Raw genomic sequence first — 26,242 nt, 5'->3', positions numbered from 1 at the left:
GTTTGTTTGTTTTTTCAAACTTTATTGAAACATTGCTGTGATTGGCTGGTCAGAATTGACCAGCCAATCACAGCGATTGCCGACACAGGGGGGGGGCGGTACAGACCCTCGGGGCGACCTGCAGGGAGTGCCTGCTGTCAGAGACAGAAGCAATCTGCTCTTTGCGGGAACACAGCTCACGCAGACCAGTACATGTACGGCGCATGTCGAGAAAGGTTTAAGGACTTTATTTGGCTATGAATTGCCATGGCAAACATCAGGACCACCCGATCAATATCTCAGTGCGCCAATGGGGTTAAAGAGGGAGTCCCCAAACTCTGTTAACCATCTAGGTGCTGTAGTTACTATTGACAGCAGTATTTAAGGGGTTAAACCACCATAGTCGGTGCCAACACTGATTGTGGCTGATGCAGCAAGTTGTCAGCTGTAGTGTACAACTGAAAGCTGCTGAATTGTGGCCCGTCAGAGGATGCTAGTCTCTTATATCGCAGGTCAGTTTTAAATCATATTGGCGGTCATTAAGAGGTTAAGTTTGTTTTTTTCTACTAACATGTTTCAGCACCTTTTTCAAGGTGGAAGATTTCTCTCCTCCAGCTATAGTGCTACAGCAGCGGCTTTTACACATTCTTTAGGTGTGGTGCCTTATACAACACCTCAAGGTGAGCGTCAGGACTGCTTTCACCCTACCTTTTCTGTACAGTATTGCCCTATTGTGTGCTCTTTTGTCCCTGTTCAGTTTTCTTCTTCTCCTTTTGTTTTTTGTTTATCTTGAAAGAGGAGCTAAAATGCATTGGTTACAAATAAAAAATCTTCATTGACATGCCAAGACTCCATTCCCGCAACGAAGCCCGCCTATCGTGACACTGGTAAAGCCAGTGTTAGATATCATATGTGAGGAGATGAACAAATGAGAGATTTCCACAGTTTGAGGCCTAATAGAGTGTCTGCAAGCAGACACTACCATGTGCTGGTCAAATATTGTAGGACAAAAGAAAATAGCAAGAACTGCATCAGCAGTAACTGTAGGATGAAGTACATGGTTCCTGAGGGGAAGAGATTGGAGGAGACATCAGGTCAGGTGACAGGTGTGATGTTGTTGTTATTATTATGAAAGGCCCAGGAGGGCAAAGAAGGGGAGGAGTTGGCACCTGGACCTGTAGCAGGATGGTCATGCGGTGCAGTAGAGTTGGCTTATAGCTGCCAATATGAGTAACCAGATCCGAGTGAAGAACCAAGTAACCAGATCCCAGTGAGAAACCGAGTGACCTGAACAGAGTAGCCAGATTCGAGTGAAGAACTGAGTAACCAGATCCGAGTGAAGAACCGAGTAACCAGATCTGACAGAGGAACTGACTGACCCGAACTGAGTAACCAGATCCCAGTGAAGAACCGAGTAACCAGACTTGAGCCAAGTGCGCAAAGCCAGGGCAGAGGGAGACGACTAGGCCACAAGAGAGGGCTGTTCGTGTGAGCTGTAACTTCTGGTGTTAGACGTATGGTACAAAAGGGACTACGGCGGCCATTGAAACGAATGTGCAAAGAGACAAGGGACTTGTGGGCTAACGGTGTAGTATCGTAGACTCCCATTAGGTCCTGTACGATGATTCATATTGACTAAAAGAGAGAGAGTGAGGACAATGACACTTTTGGTTGAGGTATTAGGTCCAAGACACCCCTGACAATAATAGTCGTTCACTTGTAACAACAGAACAATAGTGCGTGAAAAGAATTGTGTTACTACCCAGTATAGCCGACTTGCTGTATTCTCATTGTACAACCCCTGGCAAAAATTATGGAATCACCGGGCTCGGAGGATGTTCATTCAGTTGTTTAATGTTGTTGAAAAAAAGCAGATTACAGACATGGCACAAAACTAAAGTCATTTCAAATGGCAACTTTAGGGCTTTAAGAAACACTAAAAGAAATCAAGATAAAAAATGTGGTACTCAGTAAGGGTAATTTTTTTCAGACCAAGCAGAGGGAAAAAAATATTGAATCACTCAATTCTGAGGAAAAAATTATGGAATCATGAAAAACAAACACACAAAAGAACACTCTAATACATCACTAGTATTTTGTTGTACCACCTCTGGCTTTAATAACAGCTTGCAGTCTCTGAGGCATGGACTTAATGAGTGACAAACAGTACTCTTCATCAATCTGGCTCCAACTTTGTCTGATTGCTGTTGCCAGATCAACTTTGCAGGTTGAAGCCTTGTCATGGACCATTTTCTTCAACTTCCACCAAAGATTTTCAATTGGATTGAGATCCGGACTATTTGCAGGCCATGACATTAACCTTATGTGTCTTCTTTCAAGGAATGTTTTTGCTCTATGGCAGGATGCATTATCATCTTGAAAAATGATGTCATCATCCCCAAACATCCTTTCAATTGATGGGATAAGAAAACTGTCCAAAATATCAATGTAAACTTGGGCATTTATTGAAGATGTAATGATTGCATGTTCTCTTCATGCAGTCATCTCTATAAATCTCATTGGAACGGCATCAAACAAAAGTTCCAGCATCATCACCTTGCCCAATGCAGATTTGCGATTCATCACTGAATATGACTTTCATCCAGTCATCCACAGTCCACGATTGCTTTTCCTTAGCCCATTGTAACCTTGTTTTTTTCTGTTTAGGTGTTAATGATGGCTTATGTTTAGCTTTTCTGTATGTAAATCCCATTTCCTTTAGGCAGTTTCTTACAGTTCGGTCACAGACATTGACTCCAGTTTCCTCCCATTCGTTGTTTTGTTGTGAATTTCCTGTTTTGGAGACATATTGCTTTAAGTTTCCAGTCTTGACGCTTTGATGTCTTCCTTGGTCTACCAGTATGTTTGCCTTTAACAACCTTCCCATGTTGTTTGTATTTGGTCCAGATTTTAGACACAGCTGACTGTGAACAACCAACATCTTTTGCAACATTGCGTGATGATTCACCTTCTTTTAAGAGTTTGATAATCATCTCCTTTGTTTCAATTGACATCTCTTGTGTTGGAGCCATGATTCATGTCAGTCCACTTGGTGCAACAGCTCTGCAAGGTGTGATCACTCCTTTTTAGATGCAGACTAACGAGCAGATCTAATTTGATGCAGGTGTTAGTTTTTTAAATGAAAATTTACAGGGTGAATCCACAATTTTTACCCTTTGATATTGTACTGTATACATCACATATATTTGTGTTAATCAAATAAATACCTGTTGGTTATTGTTGGAATAATACATATTAATCTGTATGTGTATTGCAACAACTACTGTGCTGTTTCGTATGTTGTGCATATTGTGAGGTTGTTAACAAAGTTTAGTTAAAAAAAAAAAACTCCCACAGACAGGATGCCCCCTCCTTCTCTTCCTGTGTTGTTGTTATATATGTATTTTGATTTCCTCATGCTGCAGTAACACCAGACTCCATGCTGTGCCTATGCTGGATATGAATAAACCTACATTCTGTGTTCTAAACTCTGGATGTCACGCGGATTAATCCTCTGCTAACAGGTTATGGGCCCAGATGTACCTGAGTCCCAGAGTCACAGATCCCCAGAACACAGAGGAAAGAAAAGAAAGAAAGACAGTAAACTGAGAAGAAGCAAAGATGGCCACCAGCAGCAGCTCCATGAAATTTACAGTGCCAAGTCTCACTAACCAGAATTATCAATCCTGGAAATTCAAAGTGAAAATGCTGCTGATAAGAGAAGGTACGTGGAAATACACACAGGAGCCTAAACCTGACCCAGTGCCACAGGAGTGGACAGAGATGGATCAGAAAGCACAAAGTACCATATCACTCAGTATAGATGATGACCAGATTGTGCATGTGTGTAAATGTAATACTGCAAAGGAAATGTGGGAGCAGTTGCAAAAGGTACATGAGAGGATAAATTTAAGCAATAAACTCTATCTCATGAGAAAGCTGTACCAGTCTAAGCTACAGAAAGGCCAGGATATGCAGGATTACATAAGAAGTGTTCTGGAAATTGTAGAACGCCTGAGAGGCATTGGGGAAGATCTAAAGGACTTTCATGTGGCCGCATTACTGCTTAGTGGCCTTCCAGAGAGCTATGATACGCTTGTAACCGCACTAGATGCGCGTCCAGATGATGAGCTTACACTGGAGTATGTCAGGGGGAAGCTCATAGATGAATATAAGCGAAAGGCAGAAGGTGTAAACAGTAGGACATGCAACACAGAATCTACTTTACAGACACAAAACCTAACTGATAACAGGAAGCACATAAAAGAAACACGTGAATGTTTTCTTTGGAAGAAATCAGGACATTTGAAAGCTGACTGCAGAGTCTGGAAAGCTAGAATGAATCAGCTGAAAAAGCAAAGCAGTCATCAAAGGGTTAAAAGTGCTGTATCTGGAGAAAATGATTCTGTGAATACTGAAACTGCATTTACTGTCAGTGCAAATACATCAAAGCATGCATGGTGTATAGACTCTGGAGCAACTAGTCACATGACTAATAACAGAGACTTCTTTTCTAAGCTTGACCAAGGTAAATCAGAGAAAGTGATTATGGCTAATGGTCAGTACATGACTTCAGAAGGCATAGGAGATGGTTATATTGATTGTCAAATCTCACCAACACAAAGCAGGAAGATCCCAGTAAAGGATGTGCTGTATGTGCCTAGTCTTGAAAGAAATCTACTATCTGTGAAGAAACTCACAAAACAAGGAAATGAAGTTACATTTAAGCATGATAGCTGCATCATCTCAAAGGAAGGTCACACACTAGCAGAGGGAAACATCACAGATGAACTTTATCAGCTGAAATGCAAAGAGTGTGTGTATACAGCGCAACAAGAAGAGCATAAAAACTGTATTCATGTGTGGCATAGGCGTCTGGCACACAGAGACCCAGAAGCAATAAGAAAGTTAGTCCAAAAGCAACTAGCTGAGGATATTACAATTGATCTATGTAACCAGACAATCAAGTGTACTAGCTGCATCAAAGGGAAAATGTCTAGGAAAGCTTTTCCTAAGAGAATTAGTACAACAACAGCACAGCCACTAGATTTAATACACACAGATGTCTGTGGTCCAATGAGCACTCTGACTCCAGGGAAGAAGATATATTTTCTCACATTTATTGATGATCATTCAAGATATACAGTTGTCCACCTGCTTCACAGCAAGAAGGAAGTTCCAGAGAAACTTGAAATATACCTAGCTGAAGTATATAATAAATTTGGAAGAATGCCAAAGATTCTACGTGCAGATAATGGGATTGAATATACAAGTAATGAGACACAGAGCATTTTAAAGAAAAATGGAATCCTATTTCAGACCACTGTACCGTACAACCCAGAGCAAAATGGTGTCGCGGAAAGAAGGAACCGAACACTATGTGAAAGTGGAAGAAGCATGTTATTTGATGCAAATCTGCCCACAGCATATTGGGGTGAAGCAATCATGACAGCTTGCTATCTTCAGAACAGACTACCAGGTAAAGCTACAGAGAAAACTCCATTTGAGCAATGGAATAGCAGAAAGCCAAAACTACATCACATAAGAATATTCGGAAGTAAAGCATTTGTACATGTTCCCAAAGAAAAGCGAACTAAGTGGGAATCTCACGCTAAAGAAGGTATCCTGGTAGGCTACAGCGAAACCCAGAAAGGTTATAGGATTCTACACCCAGAAACAAACAAGATCACAATAAGTAGAGATGTAGTGATTGATGAGAACTTTGTATCACCCAAGTTTTGTGACATCACGCCAGTAGTCCAGCTGAAGTCACAATTACAAGACAGCAACAAGGAGGATGTAGAGGTCTGGCTGGATTCTTCAACTAATGAAGGAACAACAGAAAAATCAGGTGAATCTGAAATCAGGAGATCATCAAGATCAAATAAAGGTATACAAGCTAAACGTCTATCCTACATTGTCAAGACACTATCTGAGTCAGAGCCGCAGTCATGGGATGAAATGCAAGCACTACCTGTCCATGAAAGAACAAAGTGGATCGATGCCGCTAATGAGGAAATCAAATCGCTTCATCAACTCCAAACTTGGAAACTCACCAAGCTACCACAGGGCAAAAAGGCAATCAGGTGCAAGTGGGTCTTCAAAACCAAATATGACTCTGAAGGTAAAGTCCACAGATTCAAAGCAAGGTTGGTCGCAAAAGGATATTCTCAAAAGTATGGCGAAGATCACGATGCTACATGTGCTCCAGTCGCTAAACAGACCACGTTCAGAGCTTTGTTAGCTGTAGCTGCTGTACAAAAGATGTATGCCAGACATTTGGATATAAAAACTGCCTTTTTAAATGGTGACATTGAGGAGGACTTATACATGACTCAACCTGAAGGTTATGTAAAAAGAGGTGAAGAGAATCTTGTTTGCAAACTACAAAAATCTCTCTATGGTCTTAAGCAATCAGCAAGAGCATGGAACACCAAGATGAATAAACTCTTGTTGGAAGAAGGATTTAAAAGAGGTCAAGCAGATCCGTGCTTATACACAAAATATACAGATGGAAAGTGGATGTATATTCTCTTATATGTGGACGACGTGATTGTTGTTCATCAAGACGCAGAAATTGGAAAAATGACTGAAATTCTGAATCAGCACTTTGAAACAAAAGACCTTGGAAGTGTGACATATTATCTAGGAATCCAAATCCAGAGAGAGGAAGATGGAAGTTTTCTTCTAAACCAAAGTGCAAAAATTAATTTGATTCTGAATCAGTTTAAAATGTCAGAGGCCAAAGGTATATCAACCCCAATGGAACCATCCTACCTGAAGCTGGAAGGAGAAGATGACCTGTTGCCTAACAATGAGAAATATCGTCAGGCAGTGGGGGCACTTCTATACATATCAACTATGACTCGACCGGATATCACAACAACAGTTGGAATCCTTTGCAGATATGTGGAAAAACCGCGCCAAAGAGACTGGAATGCTGTTAAGAGACTTCTCCGATATTTGAAAGAAACGCAAGATGTAAATTTAAAACTATCTGCAGCAGGAGATCTAGAACTTACCGGCTATGTAGATGCGGATTGGGCTGGTGATTCGCGTGATCGTAAATCCACAAGTGGATACTTGTTTAAAGTTGGAGAAAGTTCAATCTCCTGGTCTAGTAGGAAACAAATGTCTGTTGCCTTGTCATCTACAGAAGCGGAGTATGTGTCCGCAGCCTATGCAAGCCAGGAGGTTGTTTGGCTAAGACAATTGATGGACGATCTTGGCAAACTGACAACTCAGCCGACGGTGATTTATGAGGACAACCAAGGATGCATTAAACTTGCATGCAGTGAAAAGATCAGTGCTAGAACCAAGCACATTGACGTCAGACATCATCATCTACGTGATTTGATAGATCGTGGGATAATTCAGTTTGCCTATTGTGAAACTGATAAGATGGTAGCTGACATTATGACAAAGCCATTGCCACGAGCTAGGTTCCAAGAATTGAGAACCACAATGGGACTAAGAGGATAAGTAGTTGTTGAGTGGGGGTGTTGGAATAATACATATTAATCTGTATGTGTATTGCAACTACTACTGTGCTGTTTCATATGTTGTGCATATTGTGAGGTTGTTAACAAAGTTTAGTTAAAAAAAAAAAAACTCCCACAGACAGGATGCCCCCTCCTTCTCTTCCTGTGTTGTTGTTATATATGTATTTTGATTTCCTCATGCTGCAGTAACACCAGACTCCATGCTGTGCCTATGCTGGATATGAATAAACCTACATTCTGTGTTCTAAACTCTGGATGTCACGCGGATTAATCCTCTGCTAACAGTTATTTACTAATGAGTCCTCATTCTCTCCGCTGTTGCATCCATGTACACATACAGGTGCTTCTCACAAAATTAGAATATCATTAAAAAGTTAATTTATTTCAGTTCTTCAATACAAAACTAATATATTACGAAACTCATATATTATATAGAGTCATTACAAACAGAGTGGTCTATTTCAAGTGTTTATTTCTGTTAATGTTGATGATTATGGCTTACAGCCAATGGAATCACAAAAGTCATTATCTCAGTAAATTATAATAGTTAACAAAAAACACCTGCAAAGGCTTCCTACACGCTTAAAAAGGTGCCTTATTCTGTTTTAGTAGGCTCCACAATCATGGGGAAGGCTGCTGACTTGACAGATGTCCAGAAGGCAGTCATTGACACACTCCACAAGGAGGGTAAGCCACAAAAGATCATTGCTAAAGAAGCTGGCTGTTCACAGAGTGCTGTATCCAATCATATTAATGGAAAGTTGAGTGGAAGGAAAAAGTGTGGTAGAAAAGGTGCATAAGCAACCGGGATAACCGCAGCCTTGAAAGGATTGTTAAGAAAAGGCCATTCAAAAATTAAGGGGAGATTCACAAAGAGTGGACTGCTGCTGGAGTCATTGCTTCAAGAGCCACCACACAGAGACGTATCCAGGACATGGGCTACAAGTGTCGCATTCCTTGTGTCAAGCCACTCATGACCAATAGACAACGCCAGAAGCGTCTTACCTGGGCCAAGGAGAAAAAGACCTGGACTGCTGCTCAGTGGTCCAAGGTGTTGTTTTCAGATGAAAGTAAATTTTGCATTTCATTTGGAAATCAAGGTCCCAGAGTCTGGAGGAAGAGTGGAGAGGCCACAATCCAAGCTGCTTGAGGTCTAGTGTGAAGTTTCCACAATCAGTGATGGTTTGGGGAGCCATGTCATCTGCTGGTGTAGATCCACTGTGTTTTATCAAGACCAAAGCCAGCGCAGCCGTCTACAAGGAAATTTTAGAGCACTTCATGCTTCCCTCTGCCGACAAGCTTTTTGGAGAGGGAAATGTCATTCTCCAGCAGGACTTGGCACCTGTCCACACTGCCAAAAGTACCAATACCTGGTTTAAAAATAACAGTATCACTGTTCTTGATTGGCCAGCAAACTCGCCTGACCATAACCCCATATAGTATCTATGGGGTATTGTCAAGAGGAAGATGAGAGACACCAGACCCAACAATGCAGACGAGTTGAAGGCTTCTATCAAAGCAACCTGGGCTTCCATAACACATCAGCAGTACCACAGGCTGATCGCATCCATGCCACGACGCATTGATGCAGTAATTGATGCAAAAGGAGCCCCGACCAAGTATTGAGTGCATTTACTGAACATACATTTCACTAGGCCAACATTTCGGATTTTAAAATCATTTTTCAAGCTGTTATAAAATATTCTAATTTACTGAGATAATGACTTATTCTATTGATTTATTTTACTCACTTATATAGCGCCATTAATTCTACAGTGCTTTACTGACATTATGGGCACTGTCCCCATTGGGGCTCACAATCTAATTTCCCTATCAGTATGTCTTTTTGGAGTGTGGGAGGAAACTTGCAGATGTTGTCAACTTTTGTGTTTTCATTGGCTGTAAGCCATAATCATCAACATTAACAGAAATAAACACTTGAAATAGATCACTCTGTTTGTAATGACTCTATATAATCTATGAATTTCACTTTTTGTATTGAAGAACTGAAATAAATTAACTTTTTGATGATATTCTAATTTTGTGAGAAGCACCTGTACATAGTCAGTAACGCCTTAACCCGGAGTAATGAGATGGCACTTTTGCATATCAGCATGGTTATACATGTAAACCAGCAGAAGATCATTCACACCAGGCATCTCAATACCTAAATACAAATGAAGAAACACTTTGCTATAAACATATTAATGGAATCAGTCAATGCAGCCGGAAAGACCTGAGGTTTGCTGCTGGCATGTGATGTTTTTGGGGAATTTTTCCCACTGATATCTTAGGAAGATTTTATTGTCTCACTGCAAACGACTAAACCATGAATCCATGATGTTCAGATCAGAAAATCTTTGTCTTGTTGAGTAAGTAGAGAATGAGCATGAAAGGCCACTGTTTACTCTCACCTGAGTGGGCACACGAACCCCAGGTGTTGGTGAGACAATCAGGAAGACAATTCTCAAGCAAGGAGCAAACTCAGGAGTCTTGAGAGCAGCAGGATGGATGCAGTGAAACCCAACAGGAATGGAAGCAAGTTAAAGCACAGTGTGCACAGAAGTGCACCAAATATAGAGGTCTAGAAACTCAATCCTAAAACACAGGTTTGTATCCTAACGGGCCTTAAATAAGATTAGAGAGATTACGTCATTGATCCATGCAGGGGAACACAATAGAGGGCAGTGGACCAAGGTGAAGGAAGCCGAGCCAGGGACGCCTGGGACAGGTGTGTAACACCCGGTTTCACATGTCATTTTTCTCATACATCAAAAACTGTACGTGTTTTTCTTTTTAGTGTGCTGGACTTATCTTTGGGCCATGCGTAAGCTTTTTCACTCCTTGTTACATTTGTTTTTCTCGAATGAAGAAACATTTCCATCTATTTGTTTTTCACTGGGCTATTGATTTGAATTGGTAAGATACACAATAGTGATCAAGCTAAGACGTCTTTTTCTTTTTTTCTGCACACAATCGGTCCACAAAAAATAAAAACAAAGAACATGTGAAAAGGCATATTGATTGTAACGGGTCTATGATCTATCAGTACAGCCTCATTCAGACATCGATGAAATTTCTCGTACACAAAAAACAGTCCGAGTTTCATAATTATTTTTTTTTATCAAAGTGTCATTAGTATGATTAGTGTGTCAGCTTTTACTATCAGAGTTTGGTAAAAGATTTATCAGGTTTTGTTGGATAAAAAAAATTATGAACGTTTCTCAATCCTTACCGATCAGTCCATGAAAAACGGACAGCACATGGATGGCAACCGAGTGATGACCGATTTTTTCATAGACAAATAGATGTGCAATGGCGATTTTGATCTTTGATCCAAGAATCAGCTCAAGATCGGACTTATTTCAGTGATTTTGGGTGGACCGGTTGGTCTGCAAAAATACACAGATATGGGAAAAGACTATAACAGGTATGAGTTCTATCTGTGAAAATCACGGACAGAACTTGTACGAGAAAAAATTAATGTCTGAATGAGCCCTAAAAAATAACGAATATCCAAAACAAAACAATATGCGAAAAAGTCCTAATGGGGTCAATAAAGCCTCATGCACATGATTATATCTCAGTCTCACACCGATCATAACTATGGGCACATATTGCACCTCTCTGTGTAATTTCAGAGCAAACTGATTCATATGGAAATTGTATTCTGTCCTAAAATCAGAATCACTCAGTGCCTCACAGCTGCACCATATGGCGGCACTTGGAGGGCCTAAAGGCCTGTAACACTGGCATGCCTTATCTCCCCTTCATCCTGCCATGAAAATGAGGACTATTGTATTGTTGCTGGTAGACATGCAACCCCGCATTCTGAATGCCAAAAGCTGGTGAGACAAGTCTAACTTTCAATCAGCTAATATAATTGATTTATGGTACATGGAATTCCAGACTCCTGCGCTGTCTCCATCTGATATATAGATGTTGATTTGCATTTTCATTAAGATATTTGAATATTTCTCCAGGGAATTAAGTCTTCAGACACTAAAATCAGCCGCAGCGTTCCTATGGAGCAGGTAAGGATCTCTGTAGTGCGAAGTGAATTATAGAAGTCAGAAGTGGAATTATTACACTCAAAGACACCTTGCTGCGGCATCTCATAAACGGCATGTTAATTACAAATTACCAATGCTTCCAGATTGTAGGAATGTATAAAAGGAGCTTAACATTTTGCACCTGGCAAGTGTTTCTAGGCGGAGGAATAACTTATAATATGCTCCGAGTGACATTATGTTATTAGTCCTTAACACGGAAGACTTTTTCTTTCTACATCACAGGTATGTGCGCACAGTGTCTTTTTTTAAAAAGAAGATGCTTCAAGAAACTATATAGCTTTTTTTTTTCGAATGAAACATCTTTTTCTCAGTTTCCTGATTGCCTTTTCAACGTTTTTTACCACCGTCGGGTTTCTTTCAGCATTTTTCCAACCAGAAACCACTAGTGGTTTTTCAAGCAAAAACCCTGACAAAACGCTCAAAAAGACGCTCATCCTTCCCATTGATTTCCATTACAAATGATAGAGCGTCTTCAGAACAGAAAATATTGGAAAAATGGACGGCTCTCTTTTAACCACTTGGCATCTTTGGATCCTGAAGCAGTTAAAAGATGCTCAAAAGACCGAACATATGAACAGCAATTCGTTTTTTACATGGAAATGGAAATATTTATTCTTTTAAAAGTTTAGTAAGTTCTTTTTTAGGTGGTTTTCGGAGCGGAATCCACCTGAAAAAGATGTTGTGTGCACATGCCTTAAAGCGTAACTGTCTTTTAATTTTTATTTCATAAATCAAAAGTACAGGTGAAAAGTGAAAATAAGAAACTTTGTAATATATCTTATCAGATAAATCTGCTTCTTCTCCCCTTAGACTGATCATTCACTTTCAAACTTCACGGGTAAATAGAGATGAGTGGATCAATTCGGGAAGAATGGAGTTTGAGTCGAATTTGGTGAAATTATATGAATTCGAACATTTTGAGATTCGATTTGTGGCTCCCCCCCAAAAACAACTTACCTGGCACCATTTCCTATACTGCTGAAGCATCAGAGAGAGGGCTAAAGTAATTTTGCATTGCATTGTTGGCCTCCCCATAATGCCCTGCAGCTATGACATCTTACGGATTACCATACTTTGTATGGGGGGGTGGTTAGTACCAGGACCATCACTGATCAGAGGCTCCCAGCTGAACACTGTACAGCAGAGTTATTTTCCATCTTCAGAGTCACTGAGTAAATCTTTCTCTACTGTAGAGTGTAAGCTCTTATGATCAGCAGGTCCTCTCTCTCTCTTGTAGAGTGTAAGCTCTTATGGTCAGTGGGGTTTTCTCTCTCTCCTGTAGAGTGTAAGTTCTTATGATTAGCAGGGTCCTCTCTCTCTCTTCTGTAGAGTGTAAGCTCTTATGATCAGCAGGGTTCTCTCTCTCTCTCCTGTAGAGTGTAAGCTCTTATGGTCAGTGGGGTCCTCTCTCTCCCCTGTAGAGTGTAAGCTCTTATGATCAGCAGGTCCTCTCTCTCTCTCCTGTAGAGTGTAAGCTCTTATGTTTAGCAGGGTCCTCTCTCTCTCCTGTTGAGTGTAAGCTCTTATGATCAGTGGGGTCCCCTCTCTCCAGTAGAGAATAAGCTCTTATGGTGAGCAGGGTCCTCTATCTCTCCTGTAGAGTGTAAGCTCTTATATTCAGCAGGGTCCTCTCTCTCTCTCCTGTAGAGTGTAAGATCTTATGATCAGCAGGGTCCTCTCTCTCTGCCACAGAACCCAGAAGGGTGCACAGATGGATTTCTCCACAAGAGGCCCTCACTACATGCAAACACCTCCACCTTCCACCTCATACCAGCAGAGGGAGCTCTGATAGGGATATATAAAGGGAAGGTGGAGCCAGGCAGCTCAGTCAGTGTTTAGTCTACAGAGAGTTTAGAGTGTGCTCAGGATGTAGCAGCACGCAGGCTGCTGTGTGAGGCAAGCTAGGCCTCCAGCAGCCCTGAAGCCTAGTGAGGGCCCCGAGCGTGGCCGACGGCGAGGAGGAAAAGAGTGGAACTAAGGGGGCAGAGGAGCATACCAGGCTCACCCCAGTATATTTACCGGACACCGGGTCCGAGCCTATAGGGACCCTTTACACCAGGGGTCTCAAACTCGGCTGGGTATATGGGCCGCACATGGAAAAAATTTGAATTTGGGGGGCCGCATTCTTTGTTCAATGTAACATTTTTAGTGATACCATTTTTTTTTGTATACACCTTTTGAACATTTTTTCCGTGTTTATTTTTTTATAGCTTGGGTCGTTATGGATGTGGCGATAATAAACGTGCACTTTTTTGTGTTTACTTTAGTTTACATATAAAACAGCATTTTTAGTGCCCAATATTTTTTCAGGCTTTATTTTTATTTTTTTGATTTTTACAATTTTGTTTCCCCCAATTGGCCACATACAGTAATATTGTCTTACAATTAGCATCATATAGTAATAATGGCAAACATCTTGTAGTAATGTTCCCCATCCAAGTCCCCATCTTGTACTAATGTGCCCCATCCAGGTCCCCATCCTGTGGCTATGTGCCTCATCCAGGTCCCCATCTTGTGGCTATGTGCCCCATCCAGGTCCCCATCTTGTGGCTATGTGCCCCATCCAGGTCCCCATCTTGTGGCTATGTGCCCCATCCAGGTCCCCATCTTGTGGCTATGTGCCCCATCCAGGTCCCCATCTTGTGGCTATGTGCCCCATCCAGGTCCCCATCTTGTGGCTATGTGCCCCATCCAGGTCCCCATCTTGTGGCTATGTGCCCCATCCAGGTCCCCATCTTGTGGCTATGTGCCCCATCCAGGTCCCCATCTTGTGGCTATGTGCCCCATCCAGGTCCCCATCTTGTGGCTATGTGCCCCATCCAGGTCCCCATCTTGTGGCTATGTGCCCCATCCAGGTCCCCATGTTGTGGCTATGTGCCCCCTGTGTTGTTCTTCACACACATAAAAAAAAAAAAAAGATGATTCTCACCTGTCCTCCGTTCCCTCGGCGGCCTTCCTGCAGATGTGGCCCGCAGGCACCACAGAGTCCGACCCCTTGACGATCCCGACCTGGTCCAGGAGGAGCCGCCGACAGCAGCGCTGCATTGCCGCACAGAGACTGTCTCCCAGCACAGCATTTTCAATGTCAGCCGCCGGCCAATCAGAGGCCAGCAGCTGACATCTGCATATGGCAATGACGTCATACTCGCTGCGCCGACACGCAGATATCAGCTGCTGGCCTCTGATTGGCCAGCGGCTGGCATTGGAAATGCAGTGCTGGGAAACAGTCTCTGTGTGGCAATGCAGCGCTGCTGTCGGCGGCTCCTCCTGGACCAGGTCGGGATCGTCAAGGGGTCTGTGCCTGCGGGCCGCATAAAGCAGCCTCAGGGGCCGCATGCGGCCCGCGGGCCGCGTGTTTGAGACCCCTGCTTTACACCCAGTAGGGACAACCGGAACCCCTGGAGAACTACAGGTCCCAGGTCGACCAAGCTCAACTCATATACAGGACTAGGAATCACGAAGGCCCCAGCGTCCAGGGAGAGTGAATGCCAAAAGAAAGTCCTACTACCAAGTCAGCAGGTGAAGGAGAGATCTAGCATAGAAGCCAGGCCCAGTTGCAGGCTGGCCAGGAGCTTACACAGAGGCAGACAAGGATCAGGATGCCTTATACCCGCTCCCTGGGGAGAAGTCCAAAAGTGCACCTTTCACCTAGAGTACCCTGGACCGTATCTAACAGCTTTACCAGTAAAGGTAACGAAGCAAAACCCCCTGTCTCTGTCCGTTACTGTTGCTGCGCCATCGTTCTCTACCTGCACCACAACGCCCAGCGCACCCACCATCCACCTATCTACACTGCCCTGAGGCCCGCTCCACCTGTGGGGAGCTATACCATCTTTAGCTGCCTTGTCACCTGCCTCAGAGGACTGCTGCAGCGCTGGTGACCTTCACCAGACACCACAGGTGGCGTCACGAATTTCTCCGAACTTTAATAGTAATAGCTACCCCTTTTGAGCACTGTCCGCCCTGGGCCAGCCACCGTGATATATAAATACTGTCTCCAAACAGTAGGGCCCCCGGGGACGCGACACAAGGTCCTCTTTCTCTCCTGTAGAGTGTAAGCTCTTATGGTCAGTGGGGTCCTCCCTCTCTCTCCTCTCTAGAGTGTAAGCTCTTATGATCAGCAGGGTCCTCTCTCTCTCCTGTAGAGTGTAAGCTCTTATGATCAGTGGGGTCCCCTCTCTCCTGTAGAGTGTAAGCTCTTATGGTGAACAGGGTCCTCTCTCCTGTAGAATGTAAGCTCTTATGATCAGTGAGGTCTTCGCTCCCTCTCACCTATAAAGTCTAAGCTCTTATTAGGGTCAGCGATGTTCTCTCTCTGAGAAATTGCAAGTATTGAAATCTTCATGAATTTATTCACCGCAAATTGAATTTTTGGTTAAATTTGGTGAAGTCAACAAATTAAAAATTCAAAAGATTCACTCATCTCTATGGGTAAAATCTGTATTCAATGAAGACAGATTTTCCCATTACTAATATAGGAGCTCTGTGTCTAGCTTCTATCTCCTCTTTTCTTCCCTTTCCATAGAATCTTAATATCATTACTGTCATCTCCTATGTCAGTAATGTAAAAATCTGTAAATATAGATTGCACCCGGTGTAACAGGCCAGATTAACCCACCCCCCCATCCAGAATATACCCGGGGTTAAAGTGGCCTAGGCCAGATTATACCCCGGGTATATTATGGCCTAGGCCAAACTATACCCCGGAGTATAAATTGGCCTAGGCCAGATTATACCCCTCCGGGTCAGAATATACCCCAGCTGCTGTAGATCAGATTTTTCACGCTTTTGAGAACCATTGAGTGATATACTCAATAACGGGGCCACAGGGAGCACACAGGGGCCCCAGGCAGTGCACAGGGGCCCCAGGTAGCGCACTCTTCCCCCCTTGCGCGCTGTCTCTGCTCCCTGTGCGCTGTCTGGGGCCCCGTGCGCTGTCTCTGACCCCCAGTGTGCTGCCTTGGGCCCCGTGCGCTGCCTGGGGCCCTGTTATTGAGTATAATGAGTATAACACTCAATGGTTCTCAAAAGCCTGAAAAATCTGATCTACAGCAGCTGGGGTATATTCTGACCTGGAGGATGGTTACTCTTTAAGGATCACTGAGTCTCCTATCTATATTTTTAATAATGTTTACTTGAGCATGTGCTAAAATCTGTTTTTTTCCAAAGTAATTAAAATAAAAAAGTCAAATAGACTTAATAAAAAAAACTATTGTTTTGACTCTACTTGTCCTATGCAGAACTATTCTCACAGTTACAGAGCTGTAGTCTGATTCTAGAGACATACGTTATTCTGTCCTTTACTGGCTAACAAGGACATTTCCTCTGCCCTTTCTTATTGTGAACAGATGGACAGCACGAGAAGGACTAATGAATGGGAGATTTTCAGATGCACTGAAGCAAGTAGAACATTCCTGGAAAAATCAGGGGTAAGTAAGGACAGGTGGAAGGACATCATCGATACGTGCAGACCTGCCAATAGTGCAATTTTTCACAGGGCTGTCCCACAAACCTGACTGGGTAGGGTTTATCCTAAGGGCAATCCTGTGATTTGGCATTGAAATGTTGATTATCTATCAAACAAGTAATTGTATATTTCCAGATGACAGACTCTTAAAGGGGTTGTACGGTCACAAAATATTGATGGCTTATCCTATGATGTCCAACACCAATCAGCCACTAGCAGCTCTGGCTGGAGGTGAACTGTCATGGTTTCAGAACTGACTGTGGCCTAAGGACACTGTGAGTGACAGCTCAGCCGCCTTATGGAATTTGGAGTGTGCTGGACTGTCGGTTTTGTGAGTGATGGTCCAGTCATCCAATCTGATCCTGGGGCATGCTGGGCTATCAGCATTTTGTTTGACAGCCCTACTGCTCAATCTGGTCTGGTCTGCCGGCGTTTACCCAGGTGCCTCCTATCCTCTAATGATTTGCTAGATATTTAGTTGGCTTGCTGTGAGCAGCAGATTGTCAGTTGTAGTTTTGCTTTAGTTAGATGTGTGTGCACTGTGTCTGACTTCTGATCTTGTTTATGACCTAGGATCTGTTGTGGTAATTCTCTTGGATTTTTTCTTCCTATTCTTTGATTTTTTTATTATCTTGGATTATTTCTTCTGCTTTTGACGCGCTCTTACTTCAGGTATCTGACCACGGACTTGGCCTTTGACTATCCTTTTGTTGTACTCTCTGGTTTTGACGTACCCTTCTGGCATTTGACCCCGGACTGTTTCCTGACCACGCCTTTGACTTACCCCTCTGTACTACAAGTCCTCCTGGTATCTGACCTTGGACCTCCTGACTACCCTTTCTCACAGCTTGCCGGTGAGTAGTGACTCAGCGTCACATGAACATTGAACAGAGATCCCCTGTGCCGCTCCATCCAATGTTTAGCAGATGCTAACTGCAGAACAGCTCGTATTGAAGAGAATTTATCATGTCACATTGGTAACCTTATTACTGTCATGCCCCTTGTTCCCATATTTTGTAACTCATAAAAACAGAAGCCTTGTAGCTTGCTCCTTTTTGTCCATCCACTAAATATTTCATAGCCGATTCACGTATGAAAAGGCATTTCCATCTTTCTCTGAAGCCAAGATCATGGCAATATCTTCCCACAGTGTTTGTCAAATAAGATCAAACATTTGTTGGCAATTTTCTGCTGTGTATTTTCCGTTAACATCATTTTTCTTTCGACATCCCGCCTCCCCACCTCAAAAAAAAAAACCTGAAGATCTGAATTTAATAAATTGCCAAGAAAACCTATAAAACAAAGTGTCAGCGGGTAATGATGAAATGGAGACACTGTATAGTGTTTGTCGGAAAAATAATTACAAATAGTGTCACCATTTTCCTTCAGAAAAGACAGATTTCTCTTCCCTGACTCTATATGGAGGGATTTCTGCAGTTAGTGGGGGAATCCCAATGGAAATGTTATCTCCATTTTATTAGATTTAACATGTCCTGCGAGGAACAGGAGACTCTATGAACGGTATATTTATGGCAGAAATATATGGGAAACATATTTTATAGGGTATAAGCAGCATTATGATAACCAGTTAGGTTCTACTCAATTAACTTTTACAGTGTCTGACATAGTCACTAAAAATTTTATTTGGCACCCATGTGCTTAGTGTATTATATAAAAAGACTAAAAATAGGGTTTCTTGTCCATGATGTGGATAGAGGGGGAGTAATGGAGAGAAGGGAGGCTGTAAGCTTTTACATTGTGCAGTACTGAGCAAGAGTTTTAGGCAGGTGAGGAAAAAAATGCTGCAAAGTCAGAATGCTTTCAAAAAGAGAAGTGTTAATAGTTTATTTTTATCAAGTAACAAAATGCAAAGTGAATGATAATAGGAGAAATATAAATCACATTAATATTTGGTATGAACACTTTTTGCCTTCAAAACAACATAATTTCTTCTAGGTACATTTGCACAAAAGGATTATAGTCAGGTGTATGAGTAGAATGATGATCATTTTCATATGTAGGTCGAAACACAATCATTAACAGAAACAGAAACAGCTTGTAGGAGGCTTAAAACAAGGTGAGAAACAGCCAAAGTCTTCTACAAGGGTTTATTTGTGAAAGACCGTTTCGTGTCACAGATCATCATGGCAAGACTGAGCACAGAAACAAGACAGAAGGTAGTTATACTGCATCAGCAAGATCTCTACCAGGAAAAGATTTCAAAGCTGACTGGTGTATCAAGATGTGCTGTTCAAGCTCTCTTGAAGATGCACCAAGTAATGAGCAATGTTGAGGAATGTAGACTCACTGATCAGCCAAGGAAACTTAGTGCAGCAAATGAAAGTAACATCATACTTACATGTCTTTAAAATGGGAGGATGTACATCAGTGCCATCAGGTTAGACCTGGCAGCAACCAGTGTGACGCATGTTACACCCATTTACTGTTCGGGGTAGTCGTTACCTTATTTTGCTCTATTCTCTGCCAAACACCAAGCTGCAGTGCTGTTTCAATGCCCAGTATATACTCCTTTAGAAACTCCTTTTAACTCTTGCTCAACAAACATTCTTAGGTAATATTCAAACAGACTTTCCCTGTCTGAGCCTTTATGCTTCCTACCCCAGTTTCAGACAGTTTATTCCCATACTCTGCTTCCTACCACAGTCTCATACAGTATATTTCCTTAAAAAGACTTTTTGAATATAGTGTGTGGATCTTTGTTGAGCATAGCAAAAGGCAATGGTACTCACCAGCCAAGGTTTCAAGAAAAAATGCACACCAGGACACGGCCGGCCCTCTTTTGTTAGAAGGAGGTAACACAGGTGCAGAATGCTGATGAACAATCGCCCTCACCCACTCTCACTCGAGGGGCGATTGCCTAGCACTAAAACTGCACACAGATGAAACTTGCAGTAGGGTGCAATTCACACACTCACGGCACCGTGCCTAGCCAGCATCCTATTAAACGCCCCTACTATTCGACTAGGCGGGATGCCCGACACCCTATCCATGCATCGCAGAGTTGTGAAGCCCCCACTCACAAAGTCACCATTACTGGGCCTGGCCGTGCCCTGGCAGATAAAAAAAGTGCAAAAAATATGATGGGTTGCGAGCTTACGTATTTTGGCCAAAATATCAACTAATACCTCATATGATATTTTTTGCACTTTTTTTATCTGCCAGGGCACGGCCAGGCCCAGTAATGGTGACCTTGTGAGTGGGGGCTTCACAAATCTGCGATGCATGGATAGGGTGCCGGGCATCCCGCCTAGTCGAATAGTAGGGGTGTTTAATAGGATGCTGGCTAGGCACGGTGCCGTGAGTGTGTGAATTGCACCCTACTGCAAGTTTCATCTGTGTGCAGTTTTAGTGCTAGGCAATCGCCCCTCCAGTGAGAGTGGGTGAGGGCGATTGCTCATCAGCATTCTGCACCTGTGTTACCTCCTTCTAACAAAAGGGGGCCGGCCGTGTCCTGGTGTGCATTTTTTCTTGAAACCTTGGCTGGTGAGTACCATTGCCTTTTGCTATTTTCTAAAATTTCTGTCTATTGTTCTGGCTATGCTGTCTATCTTTGTTGAGCTGCAGTTGAAAGGAGCCTCTAAAGAAACAAGAACTGGGCATTGAAACCGCACTGTAGCATAATGTTTAGTAGAAAAGGAAGCAAAATAGGGAAATAAAGAATATTATAGCAATTCATAACTTTGCAATTTGCCTTTTTTTACAAAAACAAAATGTACTCATTAAGGAAGCACTTTCCTAAAACTTTTTTATTGCCTAACCTGTGTAAATGTATGTAGTGTAAGTGGGGTAATATACTCACTGATCACTGTATTCCCAAGTTTCCAGCTCCAGTTCGGTCCTCTTCAAACTCATTTGACTGCAATTCCGACTCCCCCCCAGATCACACCGGGGTCTATGTGTCAGCCGGAAGTCGCTTTTACAATGTAGATCTATTGAGCGCCAGAACAAGACTCCATTGTAAAAGTGGCTTCCAGCTCACACAGTGTGATCTGACAGGTCCGAATAGTGTCCCAGAAAAAGACCGCAGCGGCACTGGAAATAGGGGAAAATCTCAATCGTTGAGTATATTAACGCACTTAAATTACACTACATATATATTCACATAGGTTTAGGCAATAAAAAGATTTTCTGGAGTGCTTGTCTAGTGACTTTTTGTTTTTTTGTAGACAGTATATACATAAATCAATGAATGTCCAGTGCAAATACATACTAATTTAAAATATCAATATCTGATTGACCACTATGGTACTGATGCAAAGGACTAATATGCTCTGATGAATCAAAGCAAAAAATTTGCAGTGGCAAAAAATGCACTAAATTGGGGGGGGGGGGGGGGTTATTACAGTTTTTTGTGGAAATGTTGCAGATTTGAATTGCAAATGGTAAAATCTGCTGTAATAATCTGAGGAATTAAAAATTCGCAACACAGGTCAATTTATGCTGTGGTTTTGTAAATCTCACCCACTCATGGTACTGTAATATGCTGAGGATTTCTCATATGCAATTCCACATCAGAAAATTTGCTAAGTATTCGTTATGTGATAGTATATCTTTATATACAACCTCCATGATAGTAGCTTTTATATGTGTTTAGCCTCTAATAAATGGAGAGTTAAACAGCTGCTGTCCATGGTGCTACAATGTTAGTGGGACTAAGGCTAAACGCTGATATAAGGTAAATCTTTACCTAAACACATTGCACTATACCATTGTGAAAGAGGAGAAATGCTCTTCCATATTGACATATAGATGTAAGATAAAAGCATTCGTTGCCAAGGTGCTGCCGGTACTCTGCCCAGATGTAGTACGGTTGGAAGCAACGAGACAGGTAATTGCCTGTCACTTAGATCACAGCCATTATTATACGAGTACATCACTTATATTCACTATTATATTCATGACCTTTACAGTCAATGATGCAGGATGGGATATTGAACATACAGAGCTGCATAATCCATAGGATAAAGAAATGGGTTCACAAACTTTATATTCTGCCAATTTATGACTGCACAGCAAAAATGCACAGAAAAAAAAAGTGCGGCAAAAATGGTGCACAGCCTGCCTTTTTGGCACATTTATCTGTGCATTTTTGCTACAGAAAAGCACTGCATGTTATAGTACCAGCAAAGTGAGTGAGATTTCTAAAACCTCATGCACATTCTGTGCGCGTATTTCATGCAGCGATTTTTGTGCCAACACTGTTTTTTTTTGCTGCAGAAAAATCTGCTGCAAATACTCAACATGTGCACATAGCCTTACCAAGTTTAACAGAAGGGTTAATTAAAGTTTATATTTTGAAAGACTAGATTATTATGTATGAACTTATTTTATATGGAGAAGAGGGGGTGATTTGAATTTTGATGGGTAAGAGCAATACTGCCAAATACCTAAGACAAATATAAATGTATGTGAGTCTATGGATCGGTGCTGATATGTTCTGTGCTTGGTACTATTTTGTACACTGACCATTGTGTCTGCAATTCGCTATTCGTTTGACTTGTGATCTCTTATCAATGTACCTGTCGTTGATACTAAACATATGTACTGTGTAGTTACTAAAACACTCTTTTTGTAGTCGTCCTGCTTTTATTGTATCACTGTTTACTACATATGTAATTTCAATAACGTATACATTTTAGCTATAAAAACTCCTTTTATTCTTTTCTGTGTAAAGTCTATGTGGAGTTAGCTTTTCTCCGCTAAACAACAATGGTTGTATAATGGCTGAATTGGCTATTTCATAAAATGTACCCAGTGGACATATTTTAACTACACTGAGCCCTGTATCTAATCCCATCATGTGATACACTACACTGAGCCCTGTATCTAATCCCATCATGTGATACACTACACTGAGCCCTGTATCTAATCCTAACGTGTGTTACACTCAGCGTTGCTAACCCCATTGCATGATACAGCGAGCAGCAACAACTAACAGCCATCCTCAGTGACATTGTAGACATGTCACTATCAATTTGCAGTCACCAAAAAAATGGCTCCGCACTGTGTTCCTAAACTTCATCCTCCCTTATCCTTTTGCAAACACCAGAAGGGCAGGAGAGTAATGACATCACACACATGTGAGCAGATCCCGTCCACTTTTACTGCAGTCGTAATGTGAGCTTGCAGTACTATAGGCTTTCATGGCAAATTTGAGCAGCTGCTCCCCCTAGTGTTTAAAAGTGGAAAATATCAAAATGTTTTAAATTATTTTTCATATTTCGCTCCATTAAAAAAAATGTTAATATTAAAAAGAAACATTAAAAGTTTACATTCTTTCAATTATTGAAAAACATTTTTTTATGGCACATTCCCTTTAATGAATCAGGTCCCTAATGTTCTGATATGATATTTAATGAAATTTCAATCCCTCTGTATGGAAATGTAAAGCTGTGCCCCCCCCCCCAGATTATCTTCACAACTTCATATTCTAAGCAGAATTACAGCTCGCAAATATGAAATACACTGCAGAGAAATTAGAGCATCCTGTCCCTTTAAATTTTGTGTTACGTAACACTGGTCAGCAGCCAATAGGATCGCTGCATTTGAATTTGAAAATAAAGCAAACTATCAATCATGCTCAGTCTGTTACAGGACAGTGAGCAGTGAAAATGGATGTCGGTGAGTGCTCCCATCCCATCATCTGATGTAACTGACAGTGATTTATCTCATCTCCATGTAGCTTCATTCATGTTATCTGGAATCCGCTGATGATTTTATCCTTTCATCTAAACTTAAAATAGGAGAGAAACTGGGCAGAGCAGACAAATCTGCCATAACGGCTTTTGTCACCCGCCACTAGGGGGAGCTATCAGCATAATATATATCTACTGGTGCACTGTGCTCCCCCTAGTGGCTGCAGGAAATTTTATCTTTAGGTTACACAGGACAATCTGCTGCCAGTATTATTTATTGTCACTAATGTCAATGGGATTAGTGTTCTGGCACTGTTAATGAGGGTCAGGCTTTATGCGCTGTCAATGAAGCCAATTTGGCTGTCATTTTTGTTGACTTACCTGTACTTATGGGCATGAAGAACACATGCATACCATATATCTTTATTTACCGGACACCAGTACAATCCAGTGAACCATATGTTTTCCATGTGGTATTACCTATACTGGTGCCACTAGTACCTTTATTAGCACCCAGTAAAGGCTACGCTCCATGTGGTCATATTGCCTACATGTATGAGTGTAATGAGGGTCAGGCTTTATGCGCTGTCAATGAGGCCTATTTGGCTGTCATTTTTGTGAACTTACCTGTAATTATATTTACAGGGCACCAGTACAATCCAGTGAACCATATGTGTTATTACCTATACTAGTGCCACTAGCACCTTTATTAGCACCCAGTAAAGGCTATGCTCCATGTGGTCATATTGCCTTACATTCATACCGTCCATGACTTCAATGTCTCACTTTGATTGCGTGATATTGTGGCACTAAAAAAGATATATATGTCCAGACAATTGGCTAAATAATATTTACTTACCACCCAGCATATGTCCTCTTGTACTCTTGCCTTCTATGTATGTATGTTACTTTGATTTCAGAAAATGTCTAATAAAAAGTGATTTAATTTTTATCGTGGCATAGTAATTAGACCAGTGCTCCATTCCTCTGACTTAGGTCAAAGTTTGGTTTGTGTTAAAATTCAAATCGGGTGCATCCCATTCTACGTATATATACAGGGTGGTCCAAAAGTAGGTGGACAGAAAGTGTAATAAGGTTATGAAGGGGGAGATTTATCAAACATGGTGTAACGTGAAACTGGCTCAGTTGCCCTTAGCAACCAATCAGATTCCACTTTTCATTCCTCACAGACTCTTTGGAAAATGAAAGGTGGAATCTGATTGGTTGCTAAGGGCAATTGAGCCAGTTTCACAGATCTAGTTTTCACAGAAAGATCTCCCCCAAATCTGTTTTCTTTTCAGATAATTCAGATAACACATAATGGCAAATAATTTAAATACAGTTCAAAGAAAATGGATTTTAACTGAGTATTGGAAATCTCAAAATGCTGAAACTGTTAGAGCAAATTGGGTTGAAACATTTGGTACTCAAGCCCCAAAGAGACAAACCATTTACCGCATTCGTGACAAATTCAATGCCACTGACTCAATCCTTAATGCTCCAAAAACTGGTAGACCCAAAACAGTCTGTACAGAAGATAATAAACAACTTGTTGCTGAAACATTTGTTCAGAGTCCAAAAAAGTCCACCAGAAGAGCCTCTTTGGAATTGGGAATTTCACGAGCTTCTATCTCCTGAAATCTATTGGGTGGAAAGCTTATCGTCCACGTCTAATTCATGGTTTATTGGAGGATGATCCAGACAGGCGGCTGCAATTTAATGTTTGATAAATCTCCCCCTTCATATCCTTATTACACATTCTGTCCACCTACTTTTGGACCACCCTGTATATACAGATGCATCTCACTAAATTAGAATATCATCAAAAAGTTAATTTATTTCAGTTCTTCAATACAAAAAGTGAAACTCATATATTATATAGATTCATTACAATCAAAGTGATCTATTTCAAGCGTTTATTTCTGTTAATGTCGACGATTATGGCTTACAGCCAATAAAAACACAAAAATCATTATCTCGGTAAATTAGAATACTTTATAACAACAGCTTGAAAAAGGTTTTTAAAATCCGAAATGTTGGTGTGGAAAGCTGCAATGTTTGTGTCTTTATCAGATCTGTTACTAAATCTTTTTTGGATTCACAGATTTTTCTATGGCTTCTATAGAAGAAGATATATACAGGATAGCAGTGAGCTGCAGATCTCTGGGGTTCAGCAGCTTCATTATAACTGGACCCCTTATCCTATTCTCTATCCCTGATAAATGATAAGTGGACACTCACCGGATTCTGTTTTCTTTAGGACATTTACCTCCGCCAGAAAAGTGTTTTCGGACCGGGACATTTCTCATTTGAGATTATTTTTTGAATAAAAATAATTCCCAGTTTATCTTAAAATATAGTGCCATTCCTTTAATCCAGCATTTGATAATCCAGAACATCTATTAGTCCAGCACAGAATAGCAACACAATGTAGATTGAGCAGAAAGTAGTTTTCAATAGATTGTATGTTCTTCTATGCCCAGAATAGTTCAGAAACGATCAGGGCACGTTGACGTTGGGTCAAAGGAATTTTCCTGTAATTTTAAAGATTTGATGCCTCTGGAC

This window comes from Phyllobates terribilis, unplaced genomic scaffold, assembly GCF_046119375.1.
Source record: "Phyllobates terribilis strain yellow unplaced genomic scaffold, ASM4611937v1 Scaffold_5__5_contigs__length_657084704, whole genome shotgun sequence".
In the NCBI taxonomy this organism is placed as follows: Eukaryota; Metazoa; Chordata; class Amphibia; order Anura; family Dendrobatidae; genus Phyllobates; species Phyllobates terribilis.
The sequence above is the reverse complement of the archived record's forward strand: the minus strand, read 5'-3'. Positions refer to the sequence as shown.